The sequence below is a fragment of the Sturnira hondurensis genome, unplaced genomic scaffold (assembly GCF_014824575.4).
Source record: "Sturnira hondurensis isolate 20B ecotype Veracruz unplaced genomic scaffold, ASM1482457v3 Scaffold0003801, whole genome shotgun sequence".
Lineage (NCBI taxonomy): Eukaryota > Metazoa > Chordata > Mammalia > Chiroptera > Phyllostomidae > Sturnira > Sturnira hondurensis.
The window spans coordinates 375,605-401,774 of record NW_028076432.1 but is presented as its reverse complement, the minus strand read 5'-3'; the positions used below and the strand labels follow the sequence as shown (position 1 = coordinate 401,774).

Below are 26,170 nucleotides of genomic sequence, written 5' to 3'. Positions count from 1 at the left end.
TGGACATGTAGCACGTGCCTTTCCCTTCCATCCCATCTTGCCTGCTTGAAGATGTGTCTTAGCTTCTTGACAAAATTAAAAACTGAGAGCTATTTAAGGTAAGTGGTATTTATGTAGAACTTTTCTTGGTATTGTCAACTCCTAGAAACCTGAAATGTAGGTTTCTGTTTTGACCTGCTGTTTATTTCCAGAGAGAGAGAGAGAGAAGGAAGGAAAGAAAGAATGAACACACATTTTGAACTAGAGAACAGCATGTCTGGACATCTTTTGTTTTTTATTTGTTTTTTTATGCTAGCTACCTAATCTACAAACATTAGTGTGATGCAAACATCAGTTCTTGGGTGCCTTTTCTAATCTTGCTCTACTTATTTCCTTAGTGAACTCAAATGTTGAAGACTCCTAAATTGTGGCTTTAAATATTATCAAATGTTGAAGACTCTTAAATTTATACCTCTAGCCTAGATTATTCCCTCTGAACTATAAGCTCATAAATCCAACTGTCTGATCAATCACTCTAATTAGATGTTAATTAGGTATCTCAAACTGAACATGGACAAAATGGACTTTTTTATCTCCCTGCTCAGTAAGTGACTAAAGTAAAATGACTCAGTAAAAGGTTTTTTGGACTTTGTGTTATATTTAACTCTCTCATTTCATGAGAGAGTTATAGCACAGTTAAATCACTGTGATGAATTATCAAAAAATGCTATTGGCTCCACATTCTAAATACTTAAAAACCAGTAAAATAAACCAGGTAGTGAAAGACAGATACCATATGATCTCACCTTTAACAGGAACCTAAACAACAAAACAAACAAGCAAGCAAAATATAACCAAAGACACTGAAATAGAGAACAGGCTGACAGGGACCAGAGGGGAGAGGGGAGGGAATTTCAGGGGAAAGGGGGAAGGATTTACAGGAACTACTACAAAGGACACATGGACAAAAACTAACAGGGGTGGAATGGGAGGGAGGTGGGGAGCGCAGGGCGGGGGGGGGTGGGGTGGGCGGTGGCCTGGGATGGGAGTAAAAGACAGAAAACTGTACTCGAACAATAATTAAATAAAAAATATTTTTTAAAAAGTAAATACCTAAAAACCAAAAACTTCTCACCACCTCCACTATTACCACATCGGTTTACCACCATTTCCTCACACAAGATTATTGCAGGACTCAGGTAGCCTTCCGGCGTCTCCATTGCCCCTTTCAGTCTATTCTCAATGATCAGAAAGATCCTGATGAAACATGCAACTGATTGTGCTATTCGTCTGCTTAAATACTTTAATAGTTTTCTCATCTAATTCAGCACAAAAGCAAAACTCCTTAAAGTGGTCTGCAAAGCTCTAGAACAGGTGTTTCAATGTCACTTTCCTAATCTCACCTCTACTGTTCTCACCCTGGTTCATTCTGCTCTCAACACATTGGTCTCTTTGCTGTTTCTTGAACACATTTTTCCTTCTTATTTCAAGGCCTGAACCTTGCTTATTCTTTTTGTACCTGAAATGCTCTTTCTCTAAATACCTGTGTGGCTCACAACCTCATTATTCAAATTTCACCTTCTCTAAGCACAGAATTGTTCATTGACCATCCCTAATCCTTGTATACTTTTTATACCTCTTTTCTTGCTTTTTTTCTCTTGTAATTATTACCATTCATCATAATCTGTATTTTGCTTATTTGTCTTGTGTATTTTCTGTTTCTACCACTAGACTACAACCTCCTGAAGGCATGGTTTTTTGGTTAGTTTTATTTGCTCTTATTATCTCCATCACCTGGGAACTTTCCTGACCCTTAGTTGTTGCTCAGTAAATACATTCTGAGTAAAAGGATTCATGCTCATAGCATGATGAGTAAAAATGTACTGACTGCATTCAATAAAGTAGTAGGCAGCAAGTAGGAGTACATAGTTAGATATACAAACAGTGTCAGATAAATTTTAAGGACATAGTGTTGAGTCAAGGTAAGATACAGAGTATAATCTTTTGCATTATAAATTTATATGGTTTTAAAGCCATTGTGCTTAAATAGCACATTTCTTACAGGTATATCTACCTATACTAGTAAGCCGAATGAGAGGAGAAAAGACTAATGATGGGAATACAGGGAGAAAATAGTTAAATAAGAGAAGAGCATTGCATAGACTGATGATGACAGCGTGCCATGAGTTAAGAAATATGAGTAACCCAATTGATGAAACGTGGGGTCTAAAAATAAGCACTCACACAAACAAGAATCATTCCCGCTGCAGAGTGCAGAATGACTTGTAGGGGGTAAGAGTCAATGTGGTATCAATCCATTGTGATTGTCTGGGTGAGATACTGTGGTAGATTGAAGAAGAATAACGCAAAGATGGAAAGAAATGGGTACATTTGAAAGAAGCTGAGAAGGTAAAAATTCCTAAGATATGATGCTGCATTGACTGTTGGATGGAAGGAAACATAGGAAGGTTTCAAAGACAATTTTTAAGTGTCTATTTCTGATGTTATCATTCACTAAATAAGAATATCCTCATAATTTTTTGTTTAGTTGTATATCTGTAAGTTTGATCACCTAAGTAAAACACGTGCAGACAGTAGTGTTCAAATGCTAACACCACAGTATTATTGACAGATACTTCAATTATGGTTTATGAAATTAATAATTCTTATTTTCTGATTCATTTGAACTTCAGATAATAAAATGAATTAAATTGAGTCCAGTTAACACTTCAGAATGTGTAAAGTTACTGGTTTAAAAAAAGAAATCATTTGAAGTGTGTTTTATCAATTATTCTATTACAGTGGTCCCGTTTTATTCTCATCTTCCTCCCTCTCTGCACTGCCCCATTCTCCCACATTGTTCCTGCCCCCACTTATTCATGTCCTTGGGTCATGAATGAGTCATGGGTCATGAACCTTGGGTCATGAACTTATACACATAAGTTCTTTGGCTTCTCCATTGCCTATGCTATTCTCATACTCCCCCTTTTTTTACCTACCAATTATGCTTCTTATTCCCTGTAGCTTTTCCCCCATTCTCTCCTCTCCCTCTCCTCACCGATAACTCTCCATGTGATCTCCATTTCTGTGATTCTGTTCCTGTTCTAGTTGTTTGCTTAGTTTTTGTTGTTTTTCTTTTCTTTTAGGTTCATTTGTTGATCATTGTGAGGTTGTTGTCATTTTACTGTTGACAGTTTTGATCTTCTTGTTCTTAGATAAGTTCCTTTAACATTTCATATAATAAGGGCTTGGTGATGATGAACTCCTTTAACTTGGCCTTATCTGGGAAGCACTTTATCCATCCTTCCTTTCTAAATGATAGCTTTGCTGGATAGAATCATCTTGGATGTAGGTCCTTGCTTTTCATGGCTTTGAATACTTCTTTCCAGCCTCTTCTTGCCTGCAATGTTTCTTTTGAGAACTCAGCTGATAGTCTAATGGGAACTCCTTTGTAGGTAACTGTCTACTTTTCTCCTACTGCTTTTAAGATTCTCCCCTTCTCTTTAATCTTGGGTAATGCAATTATGACATGCCTTGGTATGTGCTTCCTTGAGTTCAACTTGTTTGGGACTCTCTGAGCTTCCTGGACTTCCTGGAAGTCAATTTCCTTTGCCAGATTGGGGAAGTTCACCTTTATTATTTTTTCAAATAAGTTTTCCATTTCTTGCTCTTCCTCTTCCCCTTCTGGCACCGCTATGCTTTGGAAGTTGGAACATTTAAAGTTGTCCTGGAGATTCCTAAGCCTCTCCTTGTTTTTTTGAATTCTTGTTTCTTCATTCTGTTCCAGTTGAATGTTTATTTCTTCCTTCTGTTCCAAATCATTGATTTGAGTCCTGATTTCCCTACTATTAGTTCCCTGTTTATTTTTCTTTATTTCACTTTGCATGGCCTTCATTTCTTCCTCTGTTTTGTGTCTGTACTCAATCACTTCTGTGAACATCCTGACTACCAGTTTTGAACTCTGTGTTTGATAAGTTGGCTATCTGTTTATCTCTTATTTCTTTTTTCGGAGTTTTGATCTGTTCTTCATTTAGCCATATTTCTTTGTCTCAGTGTACCTGCTATATTGTGAGCATGGAGTCTTACATATTCACTAGGGCAGGGGACCCCACCACATTGCTGGTTATTGTACTATATGCAGGGAAGGATCAGAGAGGGAACAATGATGCTTACTCAGCTCTCGCCTGATTTTAGTCACTTCCCCTGCTACTCACAAGCAAATTGGACCCTTCTGGTGCTGATTCCCAGGTGGGTGGGTTTGTGTATGTTCTAGAACCCTGTGGGTTTCTCCAATGAACTCTCCTGTGAGGCTGGGAATTTCTCCTGATGCTACAACCCCCACAGGTTTTCACAGGCAAAGGTTTTGAGGCTTTAGTTTCCCCACACCATAACCTTGGGTTGCATGGTCTGTCTCACTCCCCAGTTGTTCCTCCCAGCTTATCCTCACATGAATGTGAGACTGTCTGGCCCACCAGTATACCTCCATCAGTCTACTACCTTGCCATGCGTTCTCTCTGACCTGGCTGCCCGTCTCTGTCCCTCTTACTGGTCTGGATGAATGTTTCTTCTTTAACTCCTTAGTTATTGGACTTCTTTACAGTTTGATTTTTTTGTAGTTCTGGTTGTTTTCTGTTTTTAAATTTGTGGTTTTCCTTCTTTTGTTTGTATGCAGAAATAAAGCATAACTACCTACACTGCCATTTTTGCTTGAAGTCCTAAAAAGTAATCTTTAAAGCTTCAGGTTTCAGGGTTTGTACTTTGCAAAGCATCACTTAAACAAATTGAGGTAGTGACAAATTAAGAGCAGAGAGCCTGATAACATAAAACCCATAGCAATTATTTGCAGTTTGCTGAAGTCAATTTAGTTAAAACAACTTGCAAGAGATAAACACACACACTTTTAAAATGAATTTTGAAAGTAAATACAAATGCTAAGTATTAGCATTAATCATTCCTATTCCTGTCTTTCTATTGTGCTCTGAACCTTTATGATAACACTTATCACATTCTGCAGTGAATTATAACTATTGGTGTTATGTGTCTTATGTTTCCTACCCAGTTACGACCTCTTCCTAGACAAAAGCATTGTCTCATTTTTTTTTGCATTGTTGCTCACATTACTTAGTGCGTGATGTTCACTAAATATTTGTTTGTTGAATTTATTTCTCTCTTAAATGATCAATTTTCACTTTTTCGGTAAGTAAAAAAACTCACTTCTGTAAGTTATTACAATAATTCAAGTGAAAGGTAGTGGCTGAGACCAAGATGATGGCGATGGAATTAGTGAAAAGTAGTCAGTTTCTAGATATATGTTGAAGGTTGAAGCAACAGAATTTCTTGACACACTGGATGTCGGATATAAAAGAAATAGTGGAATTATGGGTCACACCAATGAATACAGCTTAAAAGACTGTCCAGGTAGAGCTGCCATCAACTGAGACAGGAGAGGCTGCATGTGGGGGTGGGATGGTCAAGAGCGTGTTTTGGATGTACTGGTTTTGAGATGTCTAGTAGTCATCTCAGGTATTATATTGGAACTTTTTGAGAAAGAGCTATGAGACTACAGTTAATATATTTATCCAGTCAGTAACATCCTTTTACAAAATGAAAGGCACATTTGGGAAAGCGTTCAGTGATCTGCACAGGGATACACAGCAGGACAATTATTGTCATGGGTGTTTTTTTTTAACTGTGGTCTAAGCACTAAATCATAGTCAGACTCAGGATCTTCTGGCCCATTTAAGGGAAAACCTACCAGGGGTAATGATTCCAGGCACCTGAGGAGGGGCTTGTAAGAACTTTTCTTGTAATGAAGATGTACAGCAGTCATTGAGAGTTTGCATCATGTCAGACACACTGCTCCATAATCTCAGTTAAGGCTCACAGCAGCTGATGAGCTAGGCCCTATGAGCAGTTTCCCCATTTTGCCAAAGAGGAAAAGAAACCACACAGAGGCTGAGCAATTTGTCAGTGAGAGGCAGAGCTGGGGGTTAAACCCAGCATTCTGACCCCTGAGCCTCAAGTTCTGTATCTTCTCCCTTCAGCTTATGCATTCAACCCCTAAAAATGCAGTCAGTTCTTGGAAGGATAACTCTGAAAGCCAGTCACTATATCTTTTATGGCAATTGAAGTTGTGATAACAGGTGTTCAGAGAGGAAGGGAAGAGCAGTCACATGTATACTTGGCACTCAGGAAAGATGGGGGCTGGGGTTACAGAGTGTGTACCATTTAAAGAATGGGGGGGAGAAGATAAGAACTCCCAGATTTCAAAGACATCTTTTTAAGCTTATTCTACCCAAGACTAAAATCCTTTGGAGAAAGCCTGCTTAAAACCCCAGGGAGGTTTTTTTAATAACATTAAGTGATGACTTTATTTAATTTTATTTTTATTGTTAACACTAATACAGATGCCCTCATCCCCTCTTTGTCTATCTCCTCTGAGCCCTTGCCTACCTTTAAACTAAATTAAAGGTAAATATATGTTGGTATTGTGTATTAAATAATAATTTGTTTAAACTTGCCTACAAACAAAATTTTATATTGCAGTTTCATTGATTTTACAGTTGATACGCTGGAATTTAATTTAAAATGTGCCAGTGACTCTGTAGAAAAAATGAAATCTTATTGTCCGCAACAACATGGATGGACCTAGAGGGTATTATGTTAAGTGAAATAAGTCCAACAGAGAAAGACAAATACGGTATCATCTCACCTCTGTGTGGAATCTACAGAAGAAAATAAACAAAGCAGAAACAGACTTAGAGATAAACAAAGTGAGGGTTTCCAGATGGGAGAGGGGTGGGGGGTGGGTGAGAAAAGTGAAGGGAGTAAGTAGTTACAAAATAGTCATGGGGATGTAGAGTACAGCATAGGGAATATAGTCAATAATATTGCAATAATCATGGTATGGTGCCAGGTGGGTACTAGAATTATTGGGGGGATCACTTCATAAATTATATAATTGTCCAACCAATATGTTGTACACCTGAAACAGATATACAATTTTAAAAATATGCCAATGACTAAACTAAACTTTTTATTGGTACTTACACACCAAGTTAAATTAAGAACTCACTTTTTTCTTTTTTACAGCTAGCTCTGCTATGACTAAAGAGAACTAGGAAATTCTGTGTCATAGATTAATAATGGCGATGTCTCCCAATGTTCACCTTCTTTAGTCTCGCCAAGTAGTTCCAGGCAGTGGGCAGGATGTACCTGTGATCTTCACTTTCACTAACACTTGCTCACTTTCAGGGAGAGGAGACTCTGCCTCCTCAACCCAAATCCACAGAGTACTTGACAGTTGGTAAAACCTTCAAATATACTGAGATGGAAAGTGAATGAGATGTTTGTTTTAGCATATGCTTCTGGCATCTTTTATTTTTCAAACAAGAGAACCATTGTTTGAAAAATATCATTACAATTTATTTCTTTGGCTTTACTTATGTTCTCTGTGGCAAGTTTATGACATTTTCACGTCTAAGTGATTGAAGAGCCTTTCTTTTGAGGCATTTGTCTGCTACCTAGTGGCCATATTGGAAATTGCACTTTCAAGCCCTGGAAAACCATATGTAATTTCCCAGCCACATTAAAAAAAATTATAGTATTTCAAATTTGTGTTTAGAAGTACAGTCTCTCTAATTTTACTAGCATGCTGGTCAGGCATTATATGAAATAATTATTTTTCTTAATTTTATTGAGGATTCAAATGTCCCTTTTTATGTATAAATATTCTAACATATATAGAGAAATTTCTATATGCTTAATTTCTATTGTACATAGCTGTAGTCTTGGAGGTCAGTTGTCAGTGCCTTGGGCACTTTGAGTTTGGGGATAGGGCACACTGAATTGGAGATACTTCATTTTAATTGTAATTTTGAAAGACAGTTCAGAATGTTTTAATAAAACAAGTGAAAAATTATAAACTCTTGATGTGAATATACAGGGTCAGGTACAAATAATGCCCTTTTCTATTAAAAAATCATAAGCATGTAATTCCGGAACATAACAATATCACGCTCAAGCACACCATATGACATTTTAGGTAAAATGTTCAAATTAAAGCTATCCATTATTACACCCAAATTATTACCCTACCAACCACACTCAAGCAGGTGTTGCCTCTGCCAGAACCTGCATATGAATGCTTTTGCTATTTAAAAATGTGTTTACTCATGAACTGAGAGAACATTCAAATTCACATGAGAGAAACAGGAAAAGGTCACAAAACGAATGATGAAATTAATAGAAATTAATCTGCTATCCAGAAGTAAATTATTACAAAAACAACAAACATCAGATCATTCCAAAGAGCAATTCATTAAGAGGAAAAGGTAAGCTAGAAGGGAGTCCTGAGTGGCCTCTCGACCTTACAATCTAATTGAGGGAAGAGTTTCACATGGACAAAGTGGGAAACGATGTAATTTCTTGCAGATTTGACAAGAAATACTAACAGAAGTATATTTAAAAACATTCATAATGCACTACCACAACAGTGAGGATGTCACTAATCAAGTGTTTAAAGAGTATTGTCAACTCAAAGAAAGTTAGTAGTCATTACTGAGCAAAAATTGCCCTAAGGACTTAGGACTAATATAAATAGTGGGTTTTCCAAATTTAGCCACAATCCATCACTCAGTAGCGATTTAGCTTCCTCTAAGAATGAAGTATGGGTAATCACTTCATATTTAACTAAAAGGTCACCTTCTTAGCATTCTCCCCTCAGGGTGAATTGATACAATATCTCTGATGGGAAATAGATCTGCTTACACCTTTTAACTTTGCTATGCTTCAAGTCTCCACCCATCGTTATCTTGGAACAGACAAAACCGAACCAAACAATCTTAGAATCCCAATTTCATTGAGGACCCTCTCCCCCATATATTGTAACTAATAACAGTTCTCATTCAATTTACCCTGCTTCCCATGACTGAAAAAGCTTTCAAGATGTATGTCTTGTAAAACAAAACAGGAAACAAATACAGCTGTTCTTAATAAGCTCTGGCCAGAGAAAGGCAAGCCACTCCTCTCTGGTTGCCAACGGCATGCTTGCAGTTTTGAGAGAAAAGAAGCGTGTGTCAGATTTTGTTCAGTAATTTCTAGTCAGGATACGGATGATAATATCTTTATATTGTGGTGTATTTCTGTCCAATAGTAAATAAGAAATACAAATCTCACAATGTTACATTGAGTATGATCACTCTCTAAAATAGTATTTCAAGTGAAAACTATAAATTCAAAAGCTTGCTTAAACATAATAGGAAAATTTGGGGTTTTTTGAACATATAAATTTCTGCAAATATATGAACATATAACTGTTGCCAGTAGAAGTGGGGTGCTTATGGTGTCGTGAGAAAAAGCATTTTTGGGGACCAGCAATGGAGGATGAGGTCTGGTGGTAAGATTTGTGTGAAAAAGGCAGGCTGCCCCTCTGTTCCTTTTCCGTCCATCCTGCCGAAAAAACAAAAATCTAACCATATCTTCAGCAAGCCCCCCGCCCCCTCCAAGAATACCAGTGCCCAGAGTTTCTGTTTCACATTAAATCTAGTCCGTTTGGAGCACGCAGGTGGCTGCGAAACAGTCTCAGTCCCCATCTACTAGCCTGGCGCTGCTGCTGGCGGCTCTGCTGCAGGGGGCACCTACCTGGACCCTGCTTTTGAGTCCCGCGTAGTTGCAGGCCAGCGAGGCTGCAACACCCTCGTGGTTACCATGGAGAGAATGTTTGAACGACCAGGGTGGGGTCACTGAGCCAGAGAGAGCTCCTTGTTCCCTGGAACTATTATTACCTTGCTCTTGAGAAGGACAAGGAGCTTTGTCAAAATAACCAATCAACTTCCCAAGCTTTCTTGGGCTTCAGCTGGATTCTCCTTTTATCCGACCTTGGCTCCTATTGTACATGCCTCATAGAAGCACCGCCCCCCTCACGTCATTTTAACTTCTACTGGGCTCATGCTCACCTCCTCCTTAATTGTTCTACCCCTTCCCCAGTGATCTGGGGGGAAGAGACCAGTGGCTTTCTGGGGAGTGGGTGAAGCTTCCCGAATTTCTTAGGGAAGTAAGCCTATGCTTCCTTGCTGATTATATGCTTAATAATGTTTGATTCCTTTTGCTTCCTTCCTTTATTAATATCTAGTTCCCTATGCTAATATAACTACAACAGGCCACTATGTATTGGCTAATCCAGCTTCTTTAGTAGGTTGGAAAAAGCAAATTTCTCTTAGAGATTTGTAGACGTCCTCTGTCTGACCTAACCTGGCATTTATCTAAATGGTGCAGGAGGTAAGAGAGAGTACTAACGAGATATTTCCTTTTAGACTCAGGAAACACTGCATGAGCTAATTAACTGTGCTGGGTGCCTTGCAATTGGGATTCTGGCCAACCAGCTACAGATTAGAAGTTCCAGAGACCCGAAACTTGGGTCAGGACTGCTGACAAAACTCTGAGAAACATTTTACTTATTTATATTACTGGTTTGTTATCAAAGGAACAGCCAGATGGAAGAGGTGCATAGGACGAGGTACTGGGAAAGGGCGGGAGCTCCCATGCCCCTCTCAGAGAGCTCCACCCTGCAATCCCCACGGCTCACCAATCGGAAGCTCTCAGAACCCAACTCCAACATTTTACAGAAGCTCCATTATGTGCATACGATGATTAAATCATTCGCCGTTGGTGACTGAACTCGATCTCCCGCCCGCCTCCCCTACTTGGAGGTGTAGGGGCGGGACTAAAAGTCCCAAGCCTCTGATCACAGAGTTGGCTTCCCTGGGTACCAGCCCCCATCCTTAGTTTTTACCAGGGGCTTTTCTGAAAGTCACTGGATTAACATAACAAAAGACATCTTCTTCCTCTTATGCCAGGAAATTCCAAGAGTTTTGGAGCTTTGTGTCAAGAAAGAATTGGAAGACTAAGTCTTATTGTAAATCAGGGCTGTTAGTCTGATTGGTTAGATTTTGAAGCCAGTCCATTGTTGTGATTGGAACTTCTTCAAGTGTAAGCACTCATAAAAGGATAAAATAAAATTAGAATCATTAAACGTAGTGGGTTTATTGACGGATCTTTGCACTTTGTGGTATACACTATTTTATAAATCACTTATTTTCAAGAACATTTTCTTGAGTTTGTAACAATCTTTAGCTTGCTTGAGGCTCTGATTTTTTTTGGTCATCAGTCAGATCTGGGCTACTGTCTTCAGTTACCTTTGCAGTTGCTGATTATCTGGGGGAAAGGTTAAGTCTCTGAAGGATAGATATATGATAGACAGATGGATAGATAGATGAATATTATTTCTGAAGCTAGGATTTAAGGACAATTTTAACCAAAGTCAGAAGTGTTACCGAACAAAGGGTCCGAGGGGGGGGCAATACTTGGCCCACCGAGGGATGCCAAAAACTGCTACAGAAAACAGGGGCCCCTCCCAAGGACGATATACTAATAACTATAGGGCTCTTCTGTCCGCTGCCAATCGGAAAGACATCTCTCAATGCCAGAGATTTGTGAAAAGGAAACAAAATGTTTATTTAATGCTATTCAGGCCTAATGCCTTCCTTAAAATATTAAAGTCTTTAAGGGTATACACCTACACACACACACACACACACACACACACACACACAGCGCTCCCTTCTCCCACTGTCCCAACTCCGGGTACCGTAAATCAGGAAAAGAGCACACGTCCGTTTTTCAGGTCGCTGGCACGTGAGCTGTGTCGCCTGCCTGTCCAGGCAGGATCTCCAATTAATCCAAAGTCATGTGGCACCTTCCACTGGCTAGAGTTCTTTGTACCAAGTTCCAGTCAAAGTCTCTCCCGCTTTCCAGGCCACTCGGCCAAAGGGAGCACGCCAAAGCTGCGTGGGCTTCTTCTGCCAAAGCCGCACTCCACCAAAAGCGCATCTTTCTTCTTCACCTGGCCGCAGGGATCTCCATTCTGGCAAAGCTGCGTGGTCTTCCCTTTCACCTGGCCAAGAGGGGGTCTGCACTCTGCTGAAACCGCATGGCTCTCCCTCCTAATGGCTACAGGGGTCTTCATCTTTCCAAAACAGCGTGGCTCTCCCCCTCACCTGGCCAAGAGGGGGTTCCTCACTCTGCTAAAGCCACATGCCTCTCTCGCAGGCACTCTCTCTTAGAGAAGCAGCCCCAGTTCCAGCCTGGTTAGCTGCCACTCACTTCTCCCTGGCCCAAAACTTGGCCACAGCTCTTTAACATATCTATGAAACCAGTTAAAGGTTATAGATATGTTAAATGACCATTCCAGAGGTTAGCTGCAAAACTGTTGCTATGCAAAACAGCTCTCAATGGCCCTGCTCCATCTGTCCCTTCCCCCAACTGATACCTTGTGGGGGGGGGGGGGGTGAGGATATCTTAATATATCCTCCAATATTCCTGTACACTTTGAGTTCTGGACACCATTCCAAATCTTTTCTGGGCCCCCCCTTGGCTGCACCCTGTATCAGAAGGACTATTAATTTACTTACCTACTGACCAGAGGTAAGTAAAATTAAGTGAGAACAGAGGTTTGTAGTGACCTGCCACTGATGTAATGTCCAAGCCCCTTTCAGCCCCTCCTCTAAGTTCTATGCTTCACATGGATCCAAAGGCATTACTGAGACCCTCTTCTGTGGACACTGAGGACTGCAGAGAAGTGGAATATAAGTGAGGATTGGTCCTCATCTTCTTCCCAGGCACCACGTTCCCTCCAAGCCCTGCTGTCACAGGCCTTGCAAGAGCCTTCCCATCTTAAGTCTTTTTGTTCATTTACGCCTTCACATCTCAGGGACACACGTCAAAGCCCTCCTAAGAACCCTCTCATTGCACTCAGCTACAGAAGCAATGACACCATCCAGGAACAATAGACACCATCCAGGTTTTTGCAGTTTAGCAAGCAACAGCTGGTGAGTGCGTTGCTAATAATGTCCCTATGATTACCCCTGCCTCTTATGAGAGATTGTCTTGAAACTCCCCTCTCTCACTTGGCTTCAGCGGGATGAAAGTGGAGGTGTAGATAGAAAACTTGTTCTTCAAAAAGCGGCATTCTCTATACTTCTTTCTCTCCTCTTGCACATTGATCTACTTACTCTCTGCTGTTGAGAAGAGGGTTTGAAGAGAGTGAGGCCAATTGTACTACCTTCTGATCCAAGGCTTTCTTTAGATTATGGAAACATATGGGGAATACTGATTTCAGCCTCTGTTCTCAGCCATAAATCCAGCCAATAGAAAAAAAAATTTCTTTTCAACATTATATGGTATCTGCCTTAGGTTGCATTCTGTTTGGGAGAATAAGATTAAAACCATCTGTGATGATTAATTTTATGCGTCAACTTGACTAGTCTAAGAAATGACCAGATATGTGGTAAAATTATTAATTCTGGGTATGTCTGTGAGGGTGTCTCTGGAAGAAATTAGTGTATAACTGTAGACAAGAAAGTAAAGATCACTCTTATTAAGGCAGTTGGGCTTCATCCAATCCAGTAAGGGCCTGAATTGAAGAAAAAGGCAGAGGAAGGGTGAATTTGCTCCCTGAAAGTGTCAGGCCAGATCCCCAACCCACCAGACGGCTAATGACCTAGTCAGGCCAGTTTCCTGGTCTTGGTCATCCAGCCTGCTGGACTTCCCATGACTCAGTTGTCCCGACTCACTTGGTAGCCCTCGGCTTAATCGAAACTCTCTCCCATGGAGCATGACAGACACCCAGCACCAGCCACAGTGGCCCGTGGTCAGACTGACCCTCCTGCACCTGGGAACAGCTCCGCCTTTTACCTAACCCACGGTCCCGGCTCATATACTGGAACCCTGAGGCACCCACCCAAAAGAGCAAGAGACTAACCACTCCCCATCCCACCACAGACCCCGAGCTTTTTCTTTTGAAAACTCCAATCCTGCCTTCCCCTGTGCTGAAGTCCACCCTGACTCACCCCACCATAAGTACAGTATCAAATAAAGGCATTTGGATCAGATCACCCCATTCTTTCCTCCTCTATTTCTCTTGAGTTTCTACCACTCCCTTTTCTTAATCTAGAACATCCATTTTTTCCTACTCCTGGTTCTAGAAAGGCCTCAAGGCCTCAGATGTGGCTAAATTATCAGCTCCCTATATATTTCTCCAGTTTGCAAATGGAAGATTGTGGGACTTATTGGCATCCATAGTCACTTGAGCCAATTCCTATAATAAATCTCATATATGTCTATATCCTGACTAATATATGATGTTATTAACTGTTGCTTTCTACACGGGCAGCTGGGAAGCCAAGCAGCAACTATGCGTCGTGTTCTGACTCCTGACGAAAAACAACGGCCAGAATGCAGGGAATTCCTGACCTTGGGCTCGACTACATTTCCTTTACTTCTATTTGCAGGGAGTCTATTTCTCTGAAACAAAGGATGTTGCAAAAATTAAGTTGCATTAATTATATGAAATTATTACAACAGTGCTTGACACCTAATAAGTACTTAATAAATGCTAGCTGTTAACTATAGCTTTGACTATCCGTGGAGAAAGAGAGACTCTTTCATCAGTCCTTGAATGTGAGCTGGTGAACTGGCCTTGTGACTCGCTTTGGTCAACAAAAGCACACAGATAAGTTGGGCGTGGCTGAGCCATAAATAATCACCAGGGTGGGGCAACAGGGTGTGAACCGGGTTGATGGAGTCTCAGATAAGGCGTTGCTGCTCTGGGGCTCTTCGTGGGGGAGGGCTCAGGAAAGGGACAGGGCTGCTGCCTGGCCTCTGGAGTTTTGTCTGGAAGAAGCTGTTCGCAGTCATTCACCCTGATGCCAGACACGTCAACTTCTCCCATTATGCCACTGGTGCCCTTTCTAGCTGTTGTCCTCTTGCTAAAGCCCAGAGCGAATGAGTCTGCGTAAGTCCTAAGTACACTGTGGGCCCTTTGAGAGGAGACTCCTCAGAATACCACAGTTTCTTCCACCACTCCAACCCCCACTGATTTTTACAGCTGAAAGTTATGGGGACTTATCTTCCTGGCACTGGAACCCTAGGCTGAATGGTCGGTCTGATGTGAAGTTGGGATGCCTCACTCTGAGCGAGGCACCCCTCCTGACTTTCATTCATGACACATGGGTGTGGAACCTCCCATTCCGTGTCTCCACATCTCCACATCTCTCTACACATCTCCATGTCTCTGCCCTTCCTACCCATCTGGATGAATGTGGTTTCTTTAATTCTTTGGTTGTCAGACTTCCATACAGCTCAATTTTTTGGAATTTCTGGGTGATATTTGTTCTATAATCTAGTTGTGATCTAGTTGTGGTTGTACGAGGAGGTGAAGCCTGTTTACCTACAACTCTATCTTGATCAGATGTCAAAAGTGCCTGTCTGAGCCAGCCTAGACTGGTGAACTTCAGAATTAAGAAGGATTCTTGTTTTAACTCAAGATTTGGGGTAGCGCTCCTCTTCCAGTCAATGTCTATCTCTGTACTATTCCAGACTTTTTCCTTACCTGCAAAATGCCACTCAATTTTCAACACCCATTTCAACTGGTATTTCTTCCAAGAAGATTTTTTCTTATTTCCTCAATTCATGCATTATTTCACCTGTCATTGAACACTCATTTTGATATTTGTGTCCCTCTTGTAGTTGTTTTCTCAGTGTGCCTTGTAGAACTGTTGGAGTGCTCCTCATCTTGGTTTCCCCATAGCTGGTGAGCAGACACTCACTAGGCACGAGACTGCGACCTGAGCATAGCCAATCACATCACTTTCCTCATAGTGATTTGCCTCGAGAGGTGAGGGCCAGAACCAAGCTGGGCCATTCAGAGTCTGCTTGTATGATATAGACTCTGAAGAACAGAGGGTAGTTTTCCTTTTAGATTAAGAGATCTAAGGATATAGATTGGGTGCTACAAGGGACTAGGAAAGGAAAGGAAAAGGGAGAGAAAATGACTACAGCATAAATAACCAGAGCCACAAACGAAATGAGGAGACGAGCAGATCTGAGGAAGAGAGGGGTAAGTAGAGGTGGAGATTGTATCAACACTGAGATCCCAGATTGGGCCTGCTTTGGTGGTGGTTACTTTTTATTCTTCAAGCTCTATTACATTTTGCTTTGATCACAAAAAAAGAGTCCTTCCCATTATATTGTGAATTTAGGCAGGTTGATGTGGACCATCAGGCCGGTGCTTTATCCCTTCTAGTTGGGTTGATACCACAATGTGTTGTCTAAACAGAGGCACTTCTGAGAGTTAGAGGGTGATGTCAATAATTATTCTGAGGAGACAGGTGTTAACTGAGACTGTCTCTGGGCTTCATAGGAAAAACATGTGACCCCGGATCTATAAATCTGAGGACCAGATGCCAGAAAGTTGTATTTCAAAAAATCCAAGCATAGACCCTCTATGGATCTACTGTGGCAGCTGGCCAACCTCTCATTCTTACAACCCTTTTAGATACAATAATGCAGTTAATAAACAAATACCAACAGGAAGCAAGATTTATCGGACTGGTAGCAATGAAACTCTGAAACTATGTTGTGTTCATGTTGAATATTTCTTGAAGTTCTATTTGTAATTATTCTAACTTAAAGAATAAAAAAGACCCCCAAACCAAAATGCATCTTAGTTTAGAGGTGGGAATTTTCCTTTAAGATAGCATGTGTTCCTATCCTTGTTGGGAATGGGAAAAGAACGAAATTAATATCATGTTTATGTTAGTTGTCACATTAGCTGGGTTTATAAATGCCATACTCAGATAAAACTTTGTGTTAGTCACACACTAGAACACAGTGTATGACTAAGGCTGGACACATATTTTAATTATCATTAACTTTCTTTTTCTACATAAACTAAAGCAGTTGAGACAATAGTGATTAGTTTCCCAATGCCCAGGCTTCAGGGAATGGGTGACGGGGCGGACTCAGGGAGCGTTGACAGGTCTCTGTTCTGATGGAAAGCAGCAAGAGGCCGGACTGTTAACACAAGATTGAAATACAACTGGAAGTAGTATTACATTGCCCATCTTGTTTGTTCAGTTGCTAACTCAACACCCAATTTTACCCTTTACAGTTTCTCCCACGGAATAAGCAATCAAATGCGTAGGGATAAATCAGCAGTGTGTGTGTATGTAGATGAGGTAGCAGTGGTTGTCACCTAAGACATTTCCATCAACCTTCACAGTCATCCTCAGAACAAAATTCGTATCAGAAAAACCTTGGGTGTAAGAGATAAGGGCTACCACTTTTATCTTTACATTCTTTATCTTTCAAAATAAAAATATTCAATAGTCAAGGCTCTTTTCTCCTTTAAAATGTCTAATGTTGAGTTCTCTATTCAGATGAACTTTGTAGGTGAGCTACAAAAAAAACGAGATAGACCCTAATGTAATCCAGAAGCAATTCTGTGAAATTGAAAAGTGAAAGTTAACTCCATCTAACAAAAATTAGGCACTCATTCTATGCATAATTAGTAACTGAAAAGGAAATTAAGATGATAAAGACACAAATGGGTATATTACAAGACAAGCTAAGAAAAGACCTAAAAAAGGTTTCAGTTATCACAATGGGGAGTGATGATGGAGTAGATAACATCAGTTCTGGAAAAATTAGAAAAAGCTTCTTGGAAGAGGGACTATTAGAAATTGGCCTTTAAAGTCGATGATAATTTTCAGGCATAGATAACATAAGGAAAGAGGCATTTCAGAAATAATAAGACTTCTGGCCAGATAGAAGTATAGGTGGACACACTGTGTCTCCCTGCACAATCAAAATTAAGGACAACAAAGATTTAGAAACAAAAAAACAACCAGAACTGACAAAAATTGAACTGTACATAAGTCCGACAACGGTCCATCCAGACTGTTAAGAGGGGGAGAGTTGGCAGCTGACAGAGAGGGGTCGAGGCAGGAAAAAGAGGTGGCTGGCAGACCCGGGAGGACAGGCAGCAGTTGGCAAATGCCAGGCTCGAGGTGGCAATGGGCAGACCCAGTGAAGTGTGCAGGGCAACTGGCTGACTGTGGTCACACATTTGAGAGCAGATAAACGAGGCAAAAACAGAGAGCAAGACAGACTGCACAACCCAAGGCCTCCGTGCTGGGAAATAAAGCCTAAAAGCACCAATTGAAAACACTTGGGGGAGTTGAGGTGCCTGGAGAGACTCCCAGCATCACAGAGTTCATTGGAGAGACCTCACAGAGTCCTAGAATGTGCACAAGCCCACCTACCTGGGAACCAGCATCCGAAGGGCCCAATTTGCTTGTGGGAAGCAGCAGAGCAGGCACCATTGTTCCTTCTCTAACCCCGCCCCCACATAGAGCATCACATCCCAGTGACTTGGGTTGCCCTGCCCTGGTGAATACCTAAGGTTCCACCCTTTACTACTGAACAGGACTGAGCACACATAAATAAATAAATACATACATACATACATACATAAATAAATAACTCAAACAAAAGAACAGAACCAAGCCCCAGAGCCAATAAATCTAAGTGACCAAGAGATAGCCAACCTATCAGATGTACAGTTTAAAGCACCGATGATCAGGATGCTCACAGAACTGGTTGATTTTGGTTGCAAATTAGATGAAAACATGAAGGCTACACTAAGTGAAACGAAGGGAAATGCACAGGGAACCAATGGTGATGGGAAGAAAACTGGGATTCAAGTTAATGGAGTGGATCAGAATAAAGAAAGAAACAACCAAACAGAAAATAATAAAGAAACAAGAATTCAAAAAAATGAGGAGAGGCTTAGGAACCTCCAGGACATCTTTAAACTTTCTGACATCCGAATTATAAGGGTACCTGAAAGGGAAAAGAAAAAGCAACAAGTGGAAAACTTATTTGAACAAATAATAAAGGAGAACTTCCCCAATCTGGCAAAGGCAATAGACTTCCAGGAAGTCTAAGAAGCTCAGAGAGTCCCAAAGAAGTTGGATCCAAGGAGGAACACACCAAGGCACATCATAACTACATTACCCAAGATTAAAATGAAGGAGAGAATTCTAGAAGCAGCAAGAGATAAGGGGACAGTCACCTACAAAGGAGTTCCCATCAGACTGTCAGCTGATTTTTCAAAAGAGACCTTACAGGCAAGAAGGGGCTAGAAAGATGTATTTCAAGTCATGAAAGGCAAGGACCTACATCCAAGATTGCTCTATCCAGCCATGCTTTCATTTAGAGTGGAAGGGCAGATAAAGTGCTTCCCAAATAAGGTCAAGTTAAAGGAGTTCATCATCACTAAGCCCTTATTACATGAAATGTTAAAGGGACTTATCTAAGAAAAAGATAAAAATATGAACAGTAAAAAGACAGCAAACTCATAGATATTAACCACCACACCTAAAACAAAAGCAAACTAAGCAAACAACTAGAACAGGAACAGAACTACAGAAATGGAGATCACATGGAGGGTTAGTAACAGGGGAGTGGGAGGAGGAGAGAGGAGGGAAAGGTGCAAAGAATAAGTAGCATAGATGGTAAATAGAAAATAGGGGGAAAGCAAGAATATGGGAAATGCAGAAGCTAATGAACTTATGACACAAAGACATGAACTAAAGGGGAGGGGATGTGGGTGGGAGGGGGTGTGCAGGGTAGAGGGGAATGAAGGGAGGAAATGGGACAATGTAATAGCATAATCAATGAAATATATTAAAAAAGAAATAATCAAAACCTCAGGGGAAGGAAAGTTTGGAACAGTTTCTAGGAAGAGGTAGTGGTAAACTTGAACTGCAAGATAGAATAGGAAGGCTAAAAGAGCAGTGCTGTTTAGTAGAGGAACACACACCATAAACCATACTGTCTCCTAATGCCAGCACATTAGCTAGCCTACCTTGTACATTCATATGCATATACACACACAAACACAACCCAAGCAAATACTTTGGAATTGGTGGGTCATAATCAGATGGGATCTTGGTAGATACCTTCGCCATACACCTTTACTACTCTCCTCATATTTAATTTCACTTTGAATCACTTGTCATATTTTCATTGTCAAGGAACCTCATGATGTGTTTCACAGACCAATAGTCAGATTTCAATATCACCATATTTCATGTTCTCTATGTTGTATTTATGGATGGCAGGGCACTATAATGTCCTCCTTATCCAAATACCATGCAAGTTTTGTTCAGAGACTCTTGACTAATAATCAGATGTGTGTGGGTCCATGCGTGTGTATGTGTAGGTGATGGGCAACCCACTTGGAAGATTTTGAGTAAAGGAACAGCTTCAGGTCATTTATCTATATATTGATATATAGAAAAAATTGGGAAGACAAAGTAATTGGGAAAATAGTTAAAAGCTTACAAAAGTATTAGTAGGATCTAAGCATAGGTAGGAATAGCGAGAATGAATGAGAAGATAGTTTCAACAGACTTTGTCAAGGTAAAATCAGGAAATAAGGCTGTCAAAATGGAGGTAGGGAGAAGGTAACAAGTATGACTTTGAACATAAGGCATTTACAGTTTTCCACTGGTGTTTTATGTTTAAACTCCCCAAAATGTTATTTAGAAGGAACTAATTGGCAGTAGGAAAGAATGAGATGAAAAGCTTTGAGAAGAGTCTTTGCTTCTGCTCAGATGAACCAGCATTTAAGTTGCATCACGTGCCCACTTAACTGGGGGTGGGGAGGCAGAGAGAGGACAAATGTAAAGAATGCACGTGACTGCTGTTTGTGAATGAGATGGGAGCCATGAGTTTACTGTTCCTGCAGAAGGCGTCAGCTCCCGCTAGCCTGTAGAAGTGTGGACATTGATCTGATTGTGGTCAGACCAATCTCAAATTTGCCTTTCATATTGGCTTGAGAACCTAAGTGCTCAAAAGTGAGACTCCACTCTGGTTTGGAAGAGGGAAACACACATGGCACTTGGTGTCCAAATATTCAGGTGTCTTCAGCATCTAAACATCTAAAAATGCTTCTATATCCATGCTTTAAATGAACTTAAAGTCATTTGACAATGAAGACAACACTTCCAGTCTGGTGTTTAATATTTTTACTTCCCAGCAGCATAATACCACTTTGGTCAAGCTGAACCACTGCACAATTTTGCAGCTCTTTCAGAAAATAATAAGGACAATTGGAAAGACAATCACATGCAATGGTGAGAAAAGAGTACTACTGCCCAATTTCTTCCCAGGAATGTGAAATATCCTTGGTTCATCTTCACACTGTGTATTTATTATAAGCCCTTACAGCAAGGGTTTTTCTTCCAGTTGTTTTTTTTTTTTAGCACCAAATAGACACAGTGGCTTACAACAAATAATTCTGAAAAGTCATCAAAATGTTTATCACATGTCAAATTTTCTGGATCTGTACTTTTATCCATGTCCCTGGCTTGAGTGTTCTTCACAAGAGAAAGCTACAATACAGATGGCGTCCTGTTTCTGCCACTGATGTGGTTTGTTGACTGTTAATACTGTATATTACTTTATACTTTCAAAGTAATTTTATACACAGTCATTCATGGATTTTAATACAATGGTGTCTCCCAAGCCACAGATGATGATTTAGACATATGAGCTCTTGCGTTAGTGCATGGATTCAAATCGTAGTTCCACCTGCTAGCTGTGTGACCTTGAACACGTATATATATCACTGCTTCAGTTTTGTCTGTAAAATGGAACCTACTGAGTTATTGAAGGGATTCAATGAGATAGTCTTTGAAAGTACTGAGCATAGTAGAACCAAGTAAGAGCTAAATGTTAGTTATGAGTAAATTATTACTTATGTACCTTGTTGGGGTATAACTATGGTGTGTGGATAAACCAAGCATTTTTGAATGATGGGTTTAGAAAAGTAAGCTCATAAATTTGTGCATGGAGTCTTTGTGATTTCCACGGGGTTAGGGATTTTGTTTCCTTTAGCAGCTGTGAAAAAGGACCTGAGGAACAGGAAACTCTAGCTATGGCTGGTGTCGTTTTGAGGAGTTCCTCTGAGTAAGCTCTGCGAGGGCACTCTGCTGTTTGCCATTGTATTTCCAGAACCTAGTACATAGTAGGTATGCAATATTTGCTAAATGAATAAACACACGGAAAAGCCTTCATAGCAATGTTATTCATCTTAAACCTAGGTACATTCTGGGAGTCAAATATGAGAGTATGAGAGTGATCTTTTAAAAGCAAGACAAGTTTTGGAGATGGTAACTGCAATTAGTATAAGCTCCTTAGAAAAAAGTTAATACATATTGAAGGGGATATTAATAACATGCTTAATGATGTGACATCATTTTTTTAAAGTTAAAAATATAGTTTATAACATTTATTAATGGAGTTCCATGTTTGGATTATCCTTTCCAAGGAGTTTTCATAAAGAACTAGAAAGTTTGAATTTTACTGCTAGTAAAACCTCTGAATCCCCCAAACATAATTCCTATCTAAATGTCCTCAAACCCTTGAAGCCTCTGAAGTAATTGATTCCAAACTCATATATCTAGCAAGTATTTGTAAGGAGTAAATTCTAGTACTCACTACAAAATTCAGAAATTATAGTCCTAATTAGTGTAAGTTGGTAAAATATTCCAGTTATCCTAAGGCAAATTTATTTGGGGATCCACCTGTTCTGTCACTCATTCATTTAACAAACATTGACCACCTACATTGTGTCAGACATTAAATCAGAAGCTAAGGATACACCAGCCCACAAGCCAGTCACATTTAGCTTGTGACCTAGAGAGGGTCAAGGTGGGTAGGACTATCACAAGTTTGGGGAGATTCTGCCTTACTCTGCCTTCTGAACCTTTAGAGCATAGATTTCTACTCCACAATGCTGCCTAAGGCTGATCTGACAGGCTGTGTGTGTATGATAAACACAAACTAGCTACAAGAAATCCAGGCATTATTCACATATCCACAAATATCTATGGAGGTTTAAACTGTCGACAAAATATTACAACATCTTGGAGCCCTACAGGCACAGTGGAGTAGAATGAACTGACATTGGACCTGTTTGATTTGCCACGGTCTAAAGCTGGGTCTGTAAATTGGTGCAATTAATCTCTAGGCAAGTTCTTCAGAGACAGCCTGGAAACCCCCTGACACTGGATTTTGTCCTTAGACCTTAGCATTGTCTTACAAAATAGTGGTAATTCACAGAGAAATTTTCCTATTGATTACAGGATGAAGCAGAGAAAGTCTTTCATTCTTTCCAAAGTCAATGGTAATTTAAGTTCATTATCTCCCCAGGGATCTTCTACCTCTATTTGAAAGGGTACCGGAATCAAAATACAAATGCCCAGTAAAAAGCTTCCGGTGCGTGTATTTGCCTTCAAAATCATAGCAGCAAAGAGCTTAGAAAACTCCGGCCACCAACCTAAGAGAAAGAGCAAAAATTCACCAGAATCACTGAATATTCACAACTGATTTCCCCCCATAACTTTAATATCGAGTTTGTTTATTATGTTAAAGATTGAGCTTCATATAAGAGCAATGGATAGGTCTTTAGTATGGTTTTGGACGTGTGAATGGTTCTAGTATCATCATTACTAATAAAGAGCGCTAAAATAAGTTGCGGTATTTTCTTCTGTTACCTGTGGATTCAGGGAAGGCAGAGAACCACAGGGATCCTTTCTAAGTCTTTGGAATGGTTATTTTTGATTAAAACTTTAGGGGAAGACTTACATTTTAACAACTAGACTTCACTGAGGAAAATCGGCCACTGGACTGGTCACCTGTATGTAGGACCACTGACACAAGTAATCTGTCCTTGGATGTCTTAGGTGTAATGGGTTGTTCTTTCACTGTGACAAATGGCCTGGCATACATTTATTAGCACTTGACATTATGCAAATGAAGCATAAAGATACAAAGACTTCTAGAAAACACAACTATAAGGTATCTGCTCATTTGATAACTGTTCTGTAATTCTGTGACAATATTTATACTGATGTGAATACATGACAATTTAACATTAAGCAAACAGCTAAATAAAAACGTATTCACCTTAAGCTCCAAATTTATACAATGTATTAAAATGTGTTGAAATGACCCTTTTCTCATTACAAGGGTTCAATGATCTCCCTTTCTGAGAATCTGTGGCATTGCCCGAATAGCTTTAATATTTCTTTGTCAAATGATAACTAAAATATATGTCTTATTAAATTTTTCTTATAAAAATGAGAACTACCTCTTATAAACTGAATGTACTCAAGCAGTCCCAGTCATCTCTTTTAGCCATGCTTATCTCTTCTGTAAACCTATGTTTGTGTCACAGTCAGGGTCCCCACCCTTGCCCTGCCCCCCATTATCTAGTGAAAAACCGTGTTTTCAAGGATGAGACTCCGTCACCATAGCAGGACCTTGTTGAAATTGGTGTATCTCCTGATTTCCTGGCTGTTCATTCTCTGTTGGGTGATGGGAGTGTGAAGAATAGATAGAACTTGGCATTGACAATACCACCTGAGAGGGCAAACTAAAATGTGCTGGGTAATTTCTGATTAGTTTTATTTTCAAGGGAACAGTTCCTAAACTGAGCTTTATACATTTTTAATTTGGAGGACTACCAGCAATGCAAAATTTACTGTATCTTGGGATATCAATTTCTGCATTTGAGAAAAAAGAATATTCAAATACTTGCCTCAGTTTCCAATGATCTATCTAGAATGTGGCAACTGGACATTTATTCTTTTTTCAGGTATGCTTGTGTGCTTCAGCTATTTAAGTGTGCGAATAATTATTGCTTCCTATTCATTCCATAGAGTAAAACGAGACTAATGTGTCTAGATTTACCATAAGTCAAAAGTTATGATCTATACATGTGGCTTTAACAGGTCATTTTCCAGTAAATGGTCCTTCCTGAGAGATGAGTCGCTCATTGTCTATTTACCTACATGAATCTATGTAATGAAGTAAGTATCTTTACCCTCCAGGAGCAGCAGTATTTTTTCATTCACAGTATTAATATCACTGGTTTACACACGCCTAATTTTAAAAGGGATAATACTTTGAACCTTAGATTGCTAAAAATACCCTTTAGGGGAAACTGATCTAAACTTTGTATCACATACATACATACACACATGTTTAATAATTTAGGTTCTTTTTTTAAAATCCATCAGCTTTAAAATATCAAACAGCCTTCTAGGACAGCGCATCAGTGTAAGTGGAAAGAGCTTAGGTTTTTGTAGAGTTTACCAACTGAAAATATAAAACAAAAGGTATTGAGAGCAGGGTTATATATAAATATCATATGAAGATCAGTTCATGAAGCTAGGTCCTCTGCTAATTATTCTCTTACCAGATTCATAACACTTGGTAAGAAAAGACTTAAGTTGGAAACGAGTACACTCTGGTAATATATATTTTGTGGAATAAATATACATTATATTCTGTTAGAGTTAATAATAGATACAAGCAATACTTAAGTTAAAAAAAATACAGTACTCGAGTTCTCCATCCTTGCTTCTAGCAAACTAAAATTGAGCTCATTGCTCCTCTCTATTAATGTGTAATAAAATTCGTGGAAACATAAAATAAAAAGCCAACTGCTTCAAGAACATGAAAAGAGTATGAATATAGTATAATTACTTGTTTTCGAGAGGGGAAAAGATGTTGACTTTGCAAGTCACTGAATTTCTAATTCTGACAACTCAGCAATACGAACATGAAACAGGTCAGGGCAGGGGGCAATGTGTAGGTTTAAGTGGAGACAATATGGACTGATGCAGTTTGAACTACAGCCTAATGAGGGATTTGTTAATATCTGGAAAAGCTATAGACCCAAGATTTGCTTAATCCTGGCCCTGGTGATTTATCTGCAAGTCTTGGACTTTATTCTGATACTGTTTTGGTCTGCAGCCTGCAAAGCCTCTCAGCGGACACGGGGAGTCCCCACTGCAGTGAATGGGGAGGTCTGTGTATGAAAAGGGTGGTGAGCGGCGGGGGCGCCGCCCTGGAGAAAGAAGGTGTTGAGTTGCCTTGGTAAAGAATTTATACACCACGAGTTCACAGCTTCTTGACAGGTATAATTATCAGTGTTGTCTTCTTTTTACCATGTGCTGGGATTCAGAAGCAAGGTTTCAAATCTGTGACTACCAGATGTTTGATCAAGTAGCTTTTCTTCAAGGACCTGAAAGGGGGAAATGAGTGAAGGGAAGATTGGTGATTAGCATTCATCAACTACAATATGCTAAAAATATCAAAAGAGCATGTGCTATGTGAGAATAGTAAGGACTATTTTGGGTGCTATCATTCATGCACAATCTTCCACATGTGAAAAATTTGTTTGATGTTTGCAAAGGAAGTAATTTTCAAATGA

The 26,170-nt window shown here is 39.9% G+C and overlaps 1 protein-coding gene across 2 annotated transcripts in view; it reads right to left on the bottom strand.

Annotated features, from left to right (window-relative positions):
• Nucleotides 1-20,897: 20,897 nt before the first annotated feature.
• The window catches only part of LIN7A (lin-7 cell polarity scaffold A), a 153,204-nt gene continuing 147,931 nt past the window's right edge, over nucleotides 20,898-26,170 (bottom strand). For both annotated transcript variants that reach the window (XM_037042807.1, XM_037042808.1), the window contains one exon: nucleotides 20,898-25,981. The gene's annotated coding sequence lies outside the window, so the exon portion shown is untranslated. The remainder of the gene's footprint in view (nucleotides 25,982-26,170) is intronic.